Raw genomic sequence first — 18,370 nt, forward strand, 5'->3', positions numbered from 1 at the left:
TAAAAACCGTTGCATCATTTTTCAAGACCAAAATCTCGATGGGCCAGAATTTCGAATAACAGGGGGCCTTGCCACTAGTATAGTGCTTGTAGACACCAACGCCATCTATTGACTAAAACTGATAGCTGGCAGCTTACATGCTTTCGCCTTTTTGCTCCTTCTGTATATATGAGATTCGGTATTTTGACGTATCAAGTTTTTGATTTTTCGCTATGATAAAAATCGCATCTGAGAATTTCCGTAACAAGTACGACTCTGAAACTTGAACACTTGTCTTTTCCAGTATGCGGTATTGTTATCACATCGATATTATGCCCTTCGTAATCTTGCTTATTCTTAAAAGTGCTTTTTAGTATGAATTTATTTCTACATAATTGCGTTTTCAATTTTTATTCCTTTTACGATACAATAATAAATTAGCCTTTCGGAAACTTGATCTCCACCCATTCTGCACCATTGGAATTGTGTGTATTCGGGTACTCGATTCACTTGCTTAGTTATTTGTCGTTCCGAATATCGGTCTTTCTGAATATTACGCTAGCGCAACTTTGCAACTCCCGAAATCTATTTTTCGGAACTCTGATATGCCGAGTTTTGTAACTTCGAATCTTGGTATTTCGCAATTAAGACATTTCGGAAGTTTACACATTTTCCTTCAACAATTTCGGGTGTTTGATCTTCCGGAATTTTGGACCTTACTCCAACATGAGAATAAGAACGTAGAATCATTTTTGAAATTGGACTCTTGTTCTAATAAAATCTCCATTTTCAAACAGTGTAGCAAAATTTGGTCATATGTCATTAGGTTCCGATGAAAGTTTCCAGATTTGGTGAATGGCAGAGTGAAAAACTACAAAATCAAATCATATCTTAGATAAATACGATCGAAGAAATTTTACTTAATTAGCATGTTATTGACAAAATTTTTTCAACAATAGAATTCTGAGCAAACCTTAACATTCATTCAAGCTTTTTATCCAAATCCTTTCATGTGCCAAGCCCACCGGACTTTTTGAGTGGCATGCTCTTGGTAGGCTTGAAAATTGTTATAATATTTCAAAAACTTTTTTTGCTAGAACTATTGTCAAGTGGTGTCAGGGTATGTATAACTATCGGAAGAGTCGTTAGAATTTATTAAAAAATTTCGGACGTAGAGGCAAGTTGAAGTTTTCAGACAGGCATGTTCTCAGTAGGTCTAAAAATTCTCCAAAAATCTTACCGAACTAGAATAATCTTTGGGATTGATGAGGAACTATAGAACTCCTTCAGAACTGTGAAATCCAATAGTTCGACAAAAATCGAAAATGGCGTGTTACTTGAAGCACGCCAATCCACAAGCGAGATAGGACGCTGGTAATATTTAGCGTTTTTTAATTTACCTATATTTACGTAATGTTGCAGATTCTCATTTGCTTCACTCTACAAGCGAAACCTGTATCTCAAAACGTTAACCTATCCGAGAAAAACGTCATTAAAATGTGCTGAACAGTTGTAAAAATTGAATAAAGTTGAGTGAAAATTGTGCAAAATAAATTTCTAGGTTATAGATTAGCATCTAGTGGGATAAGCAAATAAATAAGAAATCTTCTTGGATATGTCACCCCATGAGCGGAAATTGCAAATGTATCCTCTCTGCGCATGGTTCTCGTTCTTATAGTCTATGTGAAATAACCTGAAAGATTCGAGTTTGAAGATAAAACGAAGGGGAAAATACAAACCTATAACGCAAAATAAATCAATACCCACTACTATCCCGCGGGTCCTGTTTCAATTTATTTTTATGAGCTCCGCGTACCCTGTGTGATATAAGATATTTCAAACCTTTGGAAAGCACAATAAATTTGAACGACTCAAATATTATTATTTTTCTTTCTCTCTAATTCCGAGAAATTCACTTTTACCTAGCTTATCATAATTATACGACTTCTAGGCACAAAGGTATATCAGTGGGTAGGCTGAGGTTTTTAAAAAGAATTCAGGAGAGGGTGAAAAATCACAGATCACGTTGATTGACGAGTCAACCATGCATGATAAGAGATAAGGATGTTAAAGGTGTGTGTAGCGAAATGCGGCATTACGTAAGTTACGCGAACCTTCGTCGGCGCTTAAGAATGAACTTTGGTCGGTTCATAATTGAAATAGGATGTTTCAATATTCATTGCAACACAAGTTTGATGCCAAACACACATACAAAGATCATTTCGGACGTAGAGTTCCCTATTTTTTTTCCCTCAACTTACAACCGTATCGCGATAGTGGGACATGTAAAATTTGGATCGGAGTTAACTGCTAATATTCTGATAATTTTGGTGGAGAAGGCACCCCGCAAATGGCAGGTATGGCCCATGCAAACATAGACTTCTGTTTCACGTCTTCAATTGCAAAATTCCTGCAGTTCTTAATTTTTTCACTGCAAAAGGCGAAAGCTCGGTGGAGATCCATCACCAATTAACTTTTGGTTACGACAAGCAACGCATGACTATTCAATTAATTCACCGATGTCATCCAACTTCTTTCGAAGAATGCACAGATGTGTATGACAGAAATATGAAATGCGAGCGGTAACAGATTTCTTGTTCCCATGCTCGTTTTGCATATCTGTGCGTCATTCCAGAAAAGTTGAAAACCTTTGACGAAACATGAATGTTCACGCATTGTTCATAGTAATCAGAAGTTATGATGATGAATCTCCATGATGCTTCCGGTGAAGTGTTTTGAAGATTTTGAAAATTTGAAAATGGGATAGCTGTACGGATTTCACTTACTACGGCATCGTTTGTCCACCGAATTTTCAATATACTATCAGCAAATCCCAATACAAATTTTGCATGTCTGACGAACCCAATAAAACTTGTTATCTGGCCGAAGAAAAATAGGGAAACTTACTTTGAAAGTGGCATTTGTATGGTTGGCGAATGCTCTAAATCACAGTTGAGCCTTTATTCCTATCTCGATGAATATCAATCAAACTAGAAAATTGCCGTTAAGATATCGGTAAGGTGACGCTTGCGATAAATTTTTCTTTTACATTTATTATATATTATCAACTTTCTAATTCAAATCAAATTTTTTACAGCAAGCCAAATGCATTCCGAGCTTAGTAATTTGTACTCGAATTGAAAGTTCATAGAAGTACATTCTCAGTGTTCAGATATTAAGAGAAATTTTCTGAATGTGTTGTCCGAATAAGTTCAGTTTTTTAGTATAGTATATTAATTAGCCAGTAAAATTAGACCAATCACAGGTGGAACAATATGAAATTAAAGTTAATCTACCACAGAGTTGTCAAACACAGCTGACTTAACATACATATCGTTCAACGAGAATTGATGACATGATATGAAACCAATCAATAAAAGGGACGGATGTCGAAGGATCGGAATTGCGTCATAAATAACAAACCCGATGAGGTTGTATAATATATGTATAATCCTCGAGAGGTTTTTAAAAACTTAGATTTTCGATTAGTGGTTACGAAATTTGAAATCCGAAATAGTTAATACTAATAATATAGCAGACATTTGGAGGCCTACCCGGTGTGCTAAAAATGCTTTTTTTTCTCTGCCGCTTGTTTGATTGTAAACGAATTTACTTTTATTTGATATAAGTGAAGTTCGATCATAATTGTACGCGAAGCTCGTTTGAGATGGTTAAAATGTAGTATTTCCTCACATGGCCAAACTAGTCACCAGGTTTGTACCCAAATTGTGAAATGCAAGTGCCTTCAAGATGCCAAAAAAGGAATCACGAATTTTTTATGAATGGACTAACAATAATAGTTGATTAATTTTTTTCACACCATTTATTACGAATGCTTGAAAAGTTCTCTAATTTTTCATACACAAAAATATTACAAAATGGCTGCCGGGCAGGCGGTGGTGTAGCAGTCCTCTGGGCACAAGCGCCCAACCAATGTGACATCTACGGATCATAAAAGTTATCTAAGACTACACACTGAACACAGCAAGAATGTTTGTGGCCGAATACCCGTGGTATAATATGCCGACAACAATGCATAAGCTGTTACTCCACGGTTCTCAAATAATAGCTTCCGCATCTTGACCAAGCGTGCAGCTATCTGAAGAGGCTCAGGAAGCATCAAATAACGACATTAAAACATGTAGAGAGAGATTCTCTCAAAAAAGCTCGCGAGAAAGGACGATACAAGATGTGCTCAACTGGCTTTTGGTGTCATCAGATTCTTATATCTCAAGTCTCCGAGAACTTACAGCAAAAAAGATAAAGAAACTTTCTCCTGATGCTCTGTGGCTAATATCTTGTACCAAACCAGAGACAGATTCAAGCGAGGGAAATTCTGTATATGGAAATTCGCCTATATGCAACGATACTTCGATAATCGCACAACGATATTCCAATCGTCGATTTGATTTTAAAACTTTGTGTCCTAGATTTGTATTCAGTGACGCCAAAAATGTATAGCGACGTTCAGCTTTTTCTAACAAGTATTTCGATAATCGCACCGCTATATTTCGATCGCCATTTTGTTTTTTTAAGGTTGGCGACCCAGATGTGTATTCAGCGTCCCCAAAAACTCTGTATTATGAAGTTTGATACAATTCTAATCTTTCACTGACTTATGGTCACGTTCCATCTGAAATGTAAGTTTGAGATTCAGCATAGTTCGACAGGATTCAGTAGGTCCAAATCAAGCAATGAAGAATTCAGAAGATTGTGGCACATAATTCGGAGAACTAGTTTGCCGGAGAGTCCCTGCAAAACAGAATCCGGTCGATCGCTTCCATCTTGGTCGCCATTTTCTTGCAAACCGAAATTGTGGGAAGTTTTGAACACGTATAAGTAGATAGAAAGATTGATGTTATATGATGAACACATTACAATATTAGCTTATAATATACATCGAAAATCAATTATTTTTGGTCATTTTTACTAAAAAGTAAGGGTAGTACTACAGATTATGACAGTTGACTTTATGTAATTTAACACGCCTAATATAGTTAGTAATAAGAAGCGTCTAAGTAAACCAGGCCTATGCACAGAAACGTTGGTTTCTTGGCCGGGTAATATGCTATGTAATTATCTCTGTTTTATATACCAGAATGAATTCAATTTCCCTGGAATATTTCTACCAATTCATCGTTAATAATAACCCTATCTTCGGTTTACTCTGAAAATTTCCGAATGTAATTCAAAATGCTTACTTTTTCACAGAAAAAAACACACAACTTGATATCGAGTGATCAACATAAAATTCATTCAAATACCTTTTTACATTCTATTCTCTACTCACGGTGATTTATCCGTTGGTGAGCACCGAGATGAGAATTGTTGTCTCTGTGTGGCTTCTTTTTAAAGTTCACCTGAGTTCCGAATATCGATTTCAATTATAGTGGTAGGTATTGTTATGATCTGTTTCACAACCATTTTCTAAATACTTAGAAAACTTTTCAACATAATTCACTGCGGTTTTTTGCTATTTCTAAAAGTATGCTAATATGTCTCCAAGAGCCAAGAGTAATTATTGCGATGTATTGTATATTAATACTGTTACAAGCAAATTGATTGGAAAAAATCGCGAATATTGAAGAAATAACTTATTTATGAGAAAATTGCCCCTTTAAGCACATATACACTACGCATCAATTAAATTTTTTTGGGGTTGCTGAATCATAATATGAAGTCAGATTCTGGATATTCAAGCTGGAGCATCTATATGACGGGTAAAAATTTTAAATGTAATCGAAAACTGCTGAAAAATACGGTGCCACCATTTTCTGCTTTTCGATTGATTTGGTACACTCTATTCAGAGTCGTAATCAGTGACCTGAAAAACTCCGATATACAGTTTTTCGTCAATATTCAATCAAATTTGAGATTTTTCCTGCCATATTGAATCCGCTATCTTCAATTCTTCAAATCTGATTTCACGTTCGTGATCAACACTTTCAAAAACTCTAGGTAACTATATTGTTGGAAAAGTTGACTCAGAACAATAATGTGTGACTCACAATCAAAGGGATATGAACGTACAGAGAGAGTTGAGTTTGAAATGATTAATGCATTGACGATGAATTCTACTAGTAACGATAAACCTAGTGTTCCAAAATTGCGTTTGACATTTTCAACGCTGATCAGACGATTGCCTGAACAAGAGAACGCACGTACTTGCCATAGTTGTTTAAATCTAGCATTTTATAGAAGACTAGTTTCCCATTACGGCTTCGCCCGCATTCACATTTCATATGATGTAATAAAAATTCTACTCAGATAAAAAAATCTTGCTTACAGTTGAGAATATGTGAATGAAGTCTGATAAAATCTGACCTGACCCAGGTCCGCACCTAACCTAACCTCTATATTGTATAAGAGTTTAGTCAGCGTCCGCTTAAGTGTGTGATCCTGTTCCGAGGTGGCTTACAAATATCGTTAGTTCTGCAAACTATCCATCTGGCGGTAACGAAATATAGCCTAAAACCTAATCAGCCGTTGTAACTAATGACTGAAAAAAAAATTATTCAAAATTATCTCACAATCGGTCATTCTGAAAACTATATAAAATACGCTCATTTATTGAAACGACTCGCGCGCTACCTATTTTTAAATGGTTGTACTAATTCATAAAACTTCGCAATGGTAAAGAAACGCGTACGAAACAACAAAGAAACATTAATTTTTTACGAGACAAACAAAAAAAAAAAAAACAATTTTTATAATTCAGAAACCTTAGCGGGCGTGCATACAAGAAGTCCCCAAAGTTTCATCGCAATTGGATGAATGATGTAGGAACGCAACGGGACAAAAAGACATAAAGACAGATATTCGTTTTTATATGTTTAGATTCGTTTATTCCGGAATTATTATCGCGTACTTTTCGGGAAGAGGAAAGGGTGAAAACAAACAAGGAGATCGAACAGCGTATATGTATATGTATATAAGAGTTTAATAACTTTGCGTGTTCTCTGGACAAAAGTCTGTCGCCGACTAACTGAGGTACATGCCCCCCCACTCCCTCGTACATCTTCCTTTGATCCCTCGTCATTTTCTCTCGCACTCTCTCACTCGCATTCTCACACACGTTTGCACGCTTACAGAATGAATATTCAATTGTCATAAGACAAATAGTATCGTTAGTACGTTATACATCGTCTGGTATGCAATAGCAGATTAGGGTATGTAATTAGATCTGAACGCTTTGAATACTGCTGTTAGATGAAGCAGAAGCGAATCAAAGTCTTGTTATTTTGGAGGTCTTATTAGGCGTTTAGTCGTTCTTGTTAAATTAGATTAACTCCAATGTGAATAATACACAAGTTTCGTATCAAAGTTTATCTAAACTGTAACAGTGAATTTCCGAACAGTACCTGTATACAATCATAACGGAAATCTTATCAATTATTCAAATTATTAGCACTGCAATGTAATATGTAAGAACTAATATTTCCCTGACTGGGTATATTGTACCGGGAAAATTCTTTGACGGTTGACTATGCTTCGCGGGCAGATAGGCAATCGTAGTGACATACGATGGGTATACTGTCATTTCTGAAAAGATATCGTCGTTTGACTTACCAGCCGATGCAGACTCGACAACCAGAGGTTAAGATCGCGGAATTTCGGAAAAAGGTATGTTAGCAATGCAGCATCGAATGTAATAAATTTTAACCTGATTATTTTATAACTTGGATTACAAACGGCTTCAATACAATGATGAAACAGTCGGAGAACTCGATTTATCGTGGGTCCTACGTTCATTTTGCAAGCAAACAGCGTCAGGACTCGAACGAGATCGAAAACTGTACCAAGTAAACTCATCGGTGGAAGTCGCAGAGTTAATGTAGAAATGCCGCACTTAATCGCCCAATGCCAAAATGCATCTAGCTTCGTTCAAATTGTTGAATGTTTAATTATTACCACCCGAGTGTAAAAGTATCGATCATTGTTAAATTTTCATGAAATTCAATTTTTGTGTCCGACCTTGAAATAAGAACCAGGTGCTGTATGTCTGGACTGGTTTCGTTAGTTCCGTTTTTCATCAATAAATTCAATCTCACAATTTCAGAAGCAGCAATAACTCAGATCATATGGTGTATATTGACTGAAATATTTCTACAGAGTAGTCCGAATATTTATGAACATATTTTTCTTATTGTTGCAATTGCTTATAGAAATATTTCGCTACGAAGATTTCTCAATATGATTCACAAGTGTTGAGTTGTTCGAAATTTGGATAGAAAAATTACTGGATACAATAATATTGTGTATTTGGAAAACACTCAACGACGCAGCAATTGAAAATAAAGTTCAAAAAACATAGGCTGGAGGTACATGGAATTCACGCGGAATATCCTATGCAGTCTACCTGTTTTATTGATCGCTACATAAGTACGTACAAATTGGTTTTTAACTCCTGCGCAACGCGGCGCGTGATGTACCGGTGTATTACAAACCACCATTCGTTTCATAACGATTCGGTGGCCAATAAATTTTGTATTGATGGCTGCATGCAGTGGCACGTTATAGAATATGCGTTCTGTATGCTTAAATCTTGTTACACTCACCATGAATTCTAATAGTGTTATTCTCTTGTACCATAACTCTAAATGTTCATATTCAAGAGGCTTCTTGGTATCAAACCACTGACATAACGGAATCTAAGAATAACACATATCTCTTCTTAAGAGGATGCTATAGCCAGCTTTTACCGAAAACATTAAGTATCACTTTTTTTTTGACTATTTTCAAAGATTTCGTATCGCTGATGAGAAATTACTGCAGTTCACGTAATTCTAATGCAACGTGGAATACAAATATCCAAAAAAATCATTGTTTTACGCAAAAATAATGCAAATAATGTATTTGAATAATCGAATTATTATTTATTGTAGGCATACATTTGATGTCGTTGTTTTCGCATGAAATCTAAAAGTTTTTGAATAGCTGTGTTCGGCATTGCATGTAGAATTTCGCTGACTGCGGCATTGTCAGATCATTGCTGTACAGGGTTTGATGATAGTCAATATATCTGACATTTTACTCGGTCGGTAAATACCAACTGCAACATCCTGTTAAGGAGGTATACCGCGTAGAAAAAAAAAATACACAAATAAATCTGAAGTATTTGTAGCATTCTCAGCGCTGTCCTAGATATGCCTGAATCATTTGGAAATCTTGTCAATATCGATCACTTAAGAGGTTAGGCCACCCTAAAGTTTTCAAATTTGGTTTTTTTTTTTTATTTTCTTAGATTTTGTAAATTACAGAACATATTAAGCCAACGTTGAAACAAGAATTGCGAAAATCAACCGAGCACAGTCGTGAGAAACTTTCTTTTAGATTCTCAGCTTTTTTATAGGACTCCATGGGTACAGTAGGGTGATATTAGCTTGGTATGAGGGTAGTTGTACTAGCGTACAGTCGATTTCCGGTTATATTAGTGAATGCCCTGTGGGCACATCTACAATACACATCGTTGTGTTTATTCCAGAGAAAATACGTGGTGAATAGTTTCGTACAATTTAATTATGCCGAGAGTGATAACAACCCTTGATCGAAAAGATACTGGAGATAGTAGTAGACGTGCAAGGATGAGTAGGAAAAATAGTATTATCCGCAAAACCGCTATGCAATACAGTGTGAAGAAGCACTGTCAAAAAAAAAACCGAAGGTTAACAGCAGTAATTACGAGATAGAAATCAAAGCATCTTTTGGTTATCGCATTCTAAATTTCATATCAGTTTTTTCAGTAATTAGTGAAGCACTGACATGAAACAAATAAAAAAAAAATAATAAAAAAAAATGAATAAACTTGACAGAGTTCTCTGTTCGTGAATTAGAGTTCAAATCGAATATATCCCGTAAGTGATACGAACCAGTCCGTACAAATTCAAGCCCTCTCATCGATAGCAAGGCGTACGACGTGAATTACCGAATTGTTTTAGCATTTAGACTGCTTGGAATTGATTTGGCAGGAATTGAAAAGTTTTATGGAAAATGGATATGCCGAGACCTATTTTCCACTCGTTTAACGACAAAGTAGTCAGTAATGTTCACAACGCCTCAGTAAGTGTCGATAACGACTTGTGAAAATTTCGTTCTAAGATATTGAAAAATAGGTGACTCGTTATCGATGAGGGGACTTGAATATAATGTACGGTCAAGTTTTCATTACTTACAGTGTAAAAACAGGCAGAAATTAATTGAAAAGCACCTAATGTTTGAATAAGGTGTTGTTGACTAAATCAGCATGACAAAAATCGAATCGGTTGTGTGTGTAGAATCCGACAACGAATAAGAAAGTTGGAATAACTGAGTCATTAAATGACATGGTGCATAAGAATTATAGTATACTATACTAAATATAATAAATAATATAATATACTAAACGGTCATTAATTGATGTATTTGCCATCAATTGAACGGCGGAACGTATAATCTTAAATTTGAAAAGGTGGGTTTGTGTCACTAAAATCTTGGCTTATATCGTTTGTTTGTGTTTTAAATTCGGTCATGCGTATGAAAGTCTAAGGCTGTACAATCGTACGCTGAAAATTTCAAAAAAGTTAAATACCGCTTACTTTGTGATTTTTGAAAATGGATGAAAATTTTAGGTACAGTGTGAAATATTACATAAGCTTATGTTTTTCAAGAAGATTCGATACTAGAATGAAAAAGTTACAGGAAATTGATTCTTTTTTTAATTAATAGTATTTGACAAAAAAATAAAGGTCAACGCACACTGTGTCGAAGCGAAGCGAAACGAAACAATCGGGAGATATCGGAATCAAAACGAAGTTGCCGGAATTTATCGGAAGGGGAACGAAGGTTTTATAAACGATCGGGATTGCAGTATCTAAATAATCCCAATCACTTATAAGACCGCCATTCGACTTCCGACAAATTTCGGCAACTTTGTTCCGCTTCTGATACCTTCCGATTGCTTCGTTTCGATTCCGATACCATCCAACGGCTTCGTTCTTCTTCCGTTCGCTTCGGTGCGTTTCGCTCTGTTTCGCGTCGCTTCGGCATAGTGCGCGTTACCTTTAATTATGTTTAATTTCAATCATATTGATCGAACCGTTTTCGAGAAAATAAAAGTTCAAGCGACACAGGTTTTTATTGAAAAAGTAGCGAAATTTTAGTAAAACACGCATAACCTTTGGAAAAAAAGTTACACATTCATTTTAAATGAATTATTTTCATGGGAATTGATATGGAAATCACTCGTTTCAATAAATTATTCGCAGAATAATAATTTACGCTTGTCTTCTCATCTGCAAAACCCATGTTAATTCGGACTTATTCATAGTAAAATTTTAATATTTTGGGTTGGTATTGCTCAACGGAACCCGTGTATAAGCATAGGCGATGTTTCGATCCCCTGTTTCCAACCTATAAATACTGATAGAAGTAGAAAGAATTGGAGTCACAAGATGGTCTTAGTCTAAAAAACTCGGGATTCAGCTCTATGATAACGTAAATTTTTCCAAAAAGTTTGATGTAAGAACTTTGTTTTTTACGTAAAAGTAACATATAGCCATGAAAATTATTTAAATGACTTTACAAATAATTTGTTGTCAAAGTATAAGTGAAGACGAAGAAAATAGTATACTCGCTTTGGGCAACATTTCTCTTACTCGCTGAATTATAAACATTCGAAGTCTTAAAGGTCAAAAGTTGAAGAAAATATATGGCCAGAATATGGATTGAAATAAACATTTGAAATCATAGGTAATGAATACTGAAAGATGGAGAAAAATAATGAAATCAAAACTAGTCAGTATCGATGGTACGTTGAGTTGGAATAAAATGCCTCACCCTTTTTGTGTAATTAATGCCAAGGGTTACTCACTTTTTGAATTGCAAATTACTCTTCACGAAGTCATTCCTAAGAAATCGGTTAAAAATCACTCATATCTTGCGAAACCCAAGCAGAAACCACTTAAAATTCAACCGGAAATTGCTTTTAATCGGGTGAAATCGCTAAAAATCGTTTCAAATCACAGTGAAAGTTGCTAGAAATTACTAAATATCTTAGAAATTGAAAGCATTTGAAGTCACATGAAATCGAATAAAATTATTGCGAATATCTCATGAAATCAGTGAAATCATCTGTCACCCAATCTGAAAATGAATATCCCTCCGAATAAATAGTTTAAGTTCTTTTCAAAAAAGATTCCGCTTCAAGGCCGAAACATCAAAAAAGTTAAATTTAAAATGTTTTCTCCGACCCACGTCACCAAGTAGAAATTTATTATTATTCCTAACGTGTTACGTGTTATTCTCTCCTTTACTTGTGGTAACTGTCATCATTTAAGGCATAAAAAGATGCCTGTGGAATTTTTTCAAGAATCTGATATGAAAAGTTTTCTATTGACTTGGGCTATCAAGAATCTCATATCGCGCACATATACTGCGTGATTTGTAACTTCTAAGAAACTGATCGATGACGACTTCAGACAAGCATCGTTTCATACCAAGTTTAAGAACAACTTACTGTTTCTAAGCGGTATGGAATCATTTCCAAAAATATACATGTATCATATATCGACAAGCCTCGAAGCGCAAAATTGTGTACTGTTTGCTAAAACCGCTATTCGGTGGAAAGAGCGAAGGCAGAGCTCTCATCGCAATAGACTTGAAGGACGTCACGTGAAGAAAATTGAGTTCCCTTCTTTTGCCCCACCTTCTTCCCAACCATTTTCTTCGTTTCTTCGCCTTTGTATTTATTCATGTATCTCGTTCGCTCTCACAACGTGGCATTTTCGATGTCGGCAGAGCCTCTTTTGCAAGTTTTAAAACTCGCTTCGTCGTCTCTTTCGGACAGGATTGGGTAATCACATTTCGTTGGCTCGCTCCTCTTGCAGTCCTGTAGTTCACCGTTTTTGGGCAATCTATTATTACACCGTTGTCTCGCAATAGTTCAAAACTATAAAAGCGAACTGTTTGTAATAACTAAGCGATATTTGGAAGCAACTAACGCTTGCATTACCAGAGAGGCACCAAAAAAAAAGAGCTTGGACTATGTGAGCATCCGTAAAATCTTGATGATTATTTAGTTTTTGATAAAAATGTCGTGAAATTGTAAAGTTTTTGCTAAAATTGGATTATTTATGAAAGAAAACTGTCTCATGTTGTGGCAAAACACTTACTCCAAAAATAAACTAATAGCAAAGCAAGATTTGTCCATGCCATGGAAAAACATTTTGCCCATCGTTAATCTTATATTCCCATTCCGGATTTGGTCTACGATAAGTAAGACGATCCGCGAGGCTTTGGGAAAATTTTAGCTAAGGTATACAAATACTTGAAGCCCTCGTTATTTGTTTTTTAATTCGACGAAAACTCATCTCTCTGGAGAAGGCAGGCGAACAATTTTTTTTATTTTGAAATATGCATAAAAATATGAAAATCAATTTGAAGACGATTAAGCCAATAACGTAGCTCTGCAATCAAAAACTCGTTACAGCTTATCGTACCCCAAGGTTTTGCTTCGTCCCTCTTCATCTAATAAGTTTTACCTCGTTCGGTTGGAAACAGTCCCTACGTGGCTTGAGTTTCTTGGTGACTTAGCCGATAGCGGCAGCGCCCAAAAGTGCCCTAAACAGCTTACAGGAGGTGCAAATTAACAGATCAAACTTACCAGAGTTTGGTGTAATACATATGCCCTGCAATCGGTGGCATCTCAACCAAAGAATTTACCAAAGACGTCAGTGTTTTGAGTCGGTTCGGAATGAATTATCTTGTGTGTACGCCATAATGTGTATAATGTAGGCACTCAGTCAAAGAGCTAGTGACATAGTTCTTAATTAACTCAAAATGATAAAGATAAAAGAGAAAACTATGCATCGTGCGCTCTTCGGTATAAAATAATGTAATTCGAATATCCCCAAACAGAATAGAACGGTATAAGAGGTTTGCGAACTGAAGTTTTCATTGTTTATCTATTTTCATTTTATTTTGCAAGTTCACTCATGGTATTCATCGGAACTAAACGACTTACGGTCTGGGTATCAACTTTTTCGAATTGATTTGGCTGATTGGCGTTCAATTTTTCAATAATAATTCTGAAAATATACTGTTTAAATTAACTAATCTCAAGTAACCGAGAGGACTAAATATTGTTGCTCACTTTGAATAACTCACGGTCTAAATTACTCCACATAGTCTAGTAATTTTATAATAATTTTTAGTTTTCGACAGGGCTGATTTACTGACTCTTGATTTTAAACCGATTCTTAAGTGAAGGTTTCAGAATCATTATTGACTTTGCAGGCTCGTTCGATTCACACACTGGTATTGAAAATTACCCCCTCACGAGCTTCTACGACTTATTACGAAATGTTTTACAGTTTTCCATGCAATTTCTCTCCATTGAATTTGAAACAAATTTTAAAAATACATGTTTTCCATTTTCTTTACGCGAAAGCAACTGCCGCGCATTAATGTGGAGTGAGTTCAAGCCGAGACTTAGTCTCATAAAATACCAAAGCACGGTAGTAACTGTCCACAAAATAATTCAGACTAATTTGCCTGACGTGAAATACCCTGTACGCCGGAACCTGGATATCCACTTGAGATGCAATATAAATGTTTAGTACTATATGCTGGTGTAGATGAGAATATGGAAGAGGTTTTCAACATTCAACTGATATGATTATTATCTTGACAAACGTGTCCCCTCATTGTAATCGTATTATACGTGCAACCGGCACAAAAATTTTTTAAATCGTATGTCGGTCGTATGTTCTGACATTTCTGCAACCATCGTGTATTTATGTAGTAGCGCGTCATCAAAAATAGGTACCTCAAAGCGAGATTTAAAGGGTTATCACGAAGGTAGATTACCGATGTCCAATTCTGATTTCCCTTATTACTTATGAGCGCCATTCTGGCGACTTGTTAAAGCTGTATTTTCTGCTTTTGGCGGACACTTTTTTCAGTTGAAAGCCCAGACGAGATACTTCCCCTTACCTCTACCCTCCTTAGCGTCAAAACACAAGATGAGGAGAAGCCATTAGTAGCGTCGAGCGTCACATTTTCTCGCGTGACACGTTGAGCGAATTGGTTGGGATACACAAATACCCTCCAGATAAAAATAGTAGTTAATCGAAATCATTCTCTTGTCTAGATCAACACAGTTGCCCGTCTATGATTAAAGAACATAAACAATGAAAAATGGGGGATCCGAGAATTTGGATGGCAGGGGATTCTGAATCATAGTTATTTGAGAAATTACGTGTCAAATTAACCAATTTCGACTTCTACCGTTTCCACATTTGTTGAAACTTTTTAGGCGATAATAGCGTCTATAACCCCGAAGCACTGGAAAACATTTTTTAATAAAATCACTTTCGCGTTACAAGTATACAAAGTTTCTTAACCCTCCGTATGAACACTAGTTCTTTTAAAGTACAGTCGAAATTTCAATTTCGAATTTTTTTGACTTTGATAAAGGGACTTTCCGCTCTCTTCTCTAAAAAATCTGGTTAGTAGATAGGAGTCTGCCTGTGCTGTGGCTTTTTTTAAATAATAAATAATATACGTTAGTTTCAATATCTATGTTTCTATTATATATATTTATATCATACGTAACTCCTGTAAATATTCTTCACTTTAAGGTCTTGAAACAATTGAACTTTTTAATGTCCCTTCTCTTGAAAGTTCATAGTGATAGGTGTAAGATCATGAATGAATTTTCTGTCCATCTTTATTCGTTGCCAAGTTATAAATTTTTCTACAAATTCCCGAATTTTCCGCAATTTTGCAGAAGATCTTAATATTTATTTGAAAAACTTTCAAACATACGACTCTATTAAGTTTTGAAGAAAGTACTACACACTCTGAGAAGTAATCCGGATTTTCTCCCGATTTTTTGAAAACCCAGAACAGTTCCAAAATACGGACTGCCTCTTTAAGACCCAGTGTCCACGCCGAAAGTATGAAAAACAAACATGCTGAAGTTAGTAACTTTACTGTGAAGATTCATGTCGACAGAAAACTGTTATTTCGTGACTCGCATCTGGAATTGTCTGAAATTGAGCAAACCGTGATCAAATAAGACACAAATATTTTGAAATCCAAATTTTTTTAAAGGCATTGGAAACTTGAAAATAGTGGATTTCTTTCCCATGTTCTAGCTGTCACGCTAAGGTTATCAATTTCGACCTCGTGAAAGGAAGTGTTCACACAATAGGTTAAAATCCACCACTTTTGAAAATCTTTGGTAAAACATAAAAAATTAAATTTTTCTGAATTATTCTAAATTTGATCCCACGATGGAACAGTTATCAGAATTTAAAATAATATACACAAAAATTGTATACTTTATTTCAGTTGATTTGCAATGAGCCTTGTAATTTAGATCTAAGTTTACTCTTCCTGTAATTTGTTAAGTGCTCAGATAACTTTAATTGATTGAAATCCAGTATAACTTATATAGCTCTTAAAATCCCCTATTTTCTAATTTCGAATAAATAAGAATTAAGGCAAAATACGTCCCAAATGGAAAATATGGGCGATAAAGAAATTTCTCATTTTTCATACAAAATATCGCTACGAGCTTACTGGGTTGTATTGACAGAACACCATGTTTACAACTGAAATATCGGGTCTGGAGATCGTGACTTTAATTGACACTATAGTTCTGGTATTGGCTGTTAGCGGAGTGCGTGAAGAGAATTTGTTGTTGTTATGTGCATGATTGCATATTTTGTGTTAAAATATTGTTTTGTGTCTATATCGTAAATAAAGAGTATGTGAAATATTATTCACAGTTTTTCGAAAACATCGAAAAATTTGAAAATTATACAGGAATGTATTTCTCACCATCTTCGCGGACAGTTTATTAATATTATTGACTGATATAGTGCGATAACGATTCCCAAAATAGATTTATTCAATGCACACAATGTCGTTTCAGAAGTTGGAGAACGGTAAAAAAAATGGCGTGTAGTAACTTGTGTTACATTTGGGTAGAATGGCTCTCGTGGAGATATTTGCAGTTCATGCTGGAAAAATTATTGCATTTCTGATAAAGCATAACGCATAACTCTCGTTTATCACGAAGTGTCGATGACATTTGTAGTATCCTCAAGTCCATGTCGCACTATCGTGACATTTCGATCGATCAACTTTGGATCGAAAATTCAAGTTGTAATTCGGTGATAAATTTCTGCAGAAGAAATGTTTCATGGATTGCCATTTGGTATTACGAAACAGTGGAATAATAGTTGAAAGTTGGATTGATATTTGTTGTGTAATACTCAAACTCTTTGCGGTCAATTTTGATCAATCAAAATTTCAGGTTCATGATATATTCTGACTGATTCAAACACATTTCTTTGGAGTCTGAGAAAATTTCAACACAAAAATATTTTTACCGGTGTAATATAACCATTATTCTATAAGAATAAAAGAATAAGCAGTTTTTTTTTCAATGTATGGGTACTTTTAATTTTACACGCATGCAGTAGAGACAAATTTTGGGCAGTAACAGCATCGTAATTTTTGTTGTGTACATAGTCCACGGCTGTGCGTCGAGTAGCGAACACATTTCTATTCAAATTTTAGTTGAACCGAAATCGCCTTTCGTCAGATGGACATATCGATTCGCTGTCGGTGCTGACCTAAAAGAACTTGCCGCGTATAACCGTGGCATATGAAACTGGATGTTGAAAATAAATCTGAAATTGCGCAGGGTGCAAAATTTTTTACAGTTGAAACACCTTGACATTAAACGCAAATTAGAATTTCCAAACAGTACAAAGGGACTAAGTCGAAGTGAACCAGAGAATGGTGAGAATATGAAATTCGACGGCAATTGAAATGCATTCAAATTCATAATGGTGTTTGATGGTGCCATCGATGCTTGAATATGCATATGAAATGAATGTATAAAGAATCATTATTCGGTGAGAAGATTCTACTTTTTCTAGAGCCTCGAATATTTTCACGTCATTTTCATATAATTTCATTAAGATGTCTTTGTACGCGAAATCGTTCAATAAAACGGTTTGAAATTATGCATAACTCCATTGTGAGGGTCAATTTTGCCATCAATATGTGTAGCACTGGTGCAAGCCGCTCAGATCTTATGGAAGAAGAAGATGAACAAAAAATAAAATCCAGCTTCTTTGTCTTTCGCCGAACGTTATAAATCAACATAACAGGTGTTTCACATTGAGTGAAATGCTCTAATACCTCGGAAAAAATAGGTTTTATGTGGGAATGCTTATGATAAAAATTTTATGATCTTGAAGAGGGTATGAGATAATGTCACCATAAATCTTCATGGCGATCGAGGTAAAAAGAGGTCAGGCTCACCATAGATTCCTTGAAGAGGAACGCATCGCTTTTATTACGTAAGATCACGGCTGGCCATAAGACAAATCCA

At 35.5% G+C, this 18,370-nt stretch overlaps 1 protein-coding gene across 2 annotated transcripts in view; it reads right to left on the reverse strand.

The window, feature by feature from the left end:
- Positions 1-18,370, reverse strand: part of Cow (Proteoglycan Cow) — a 110,023-nt gene that overhangs the window by 30,581 nt on the left and 61,072 nt on the right. The window lies entirely within an intron of this gene.

The sequence above is a fragment of the Neodiprion pinetum genome, chromosome 4 (genome assembly GCF_021155775.2).
Source record: "Neodiprion pinetum isolate iyNeoPine1 chromosome 4, iyNeoPine1.2, whole genome shotgun sequence".
Taxonomy (NCBI): Eukaryota; Metazoa; Arthropoda; class Insecta; order Hymenoptera; family Diprionidae; genus Neodiprion; species Neodiprion pinetum.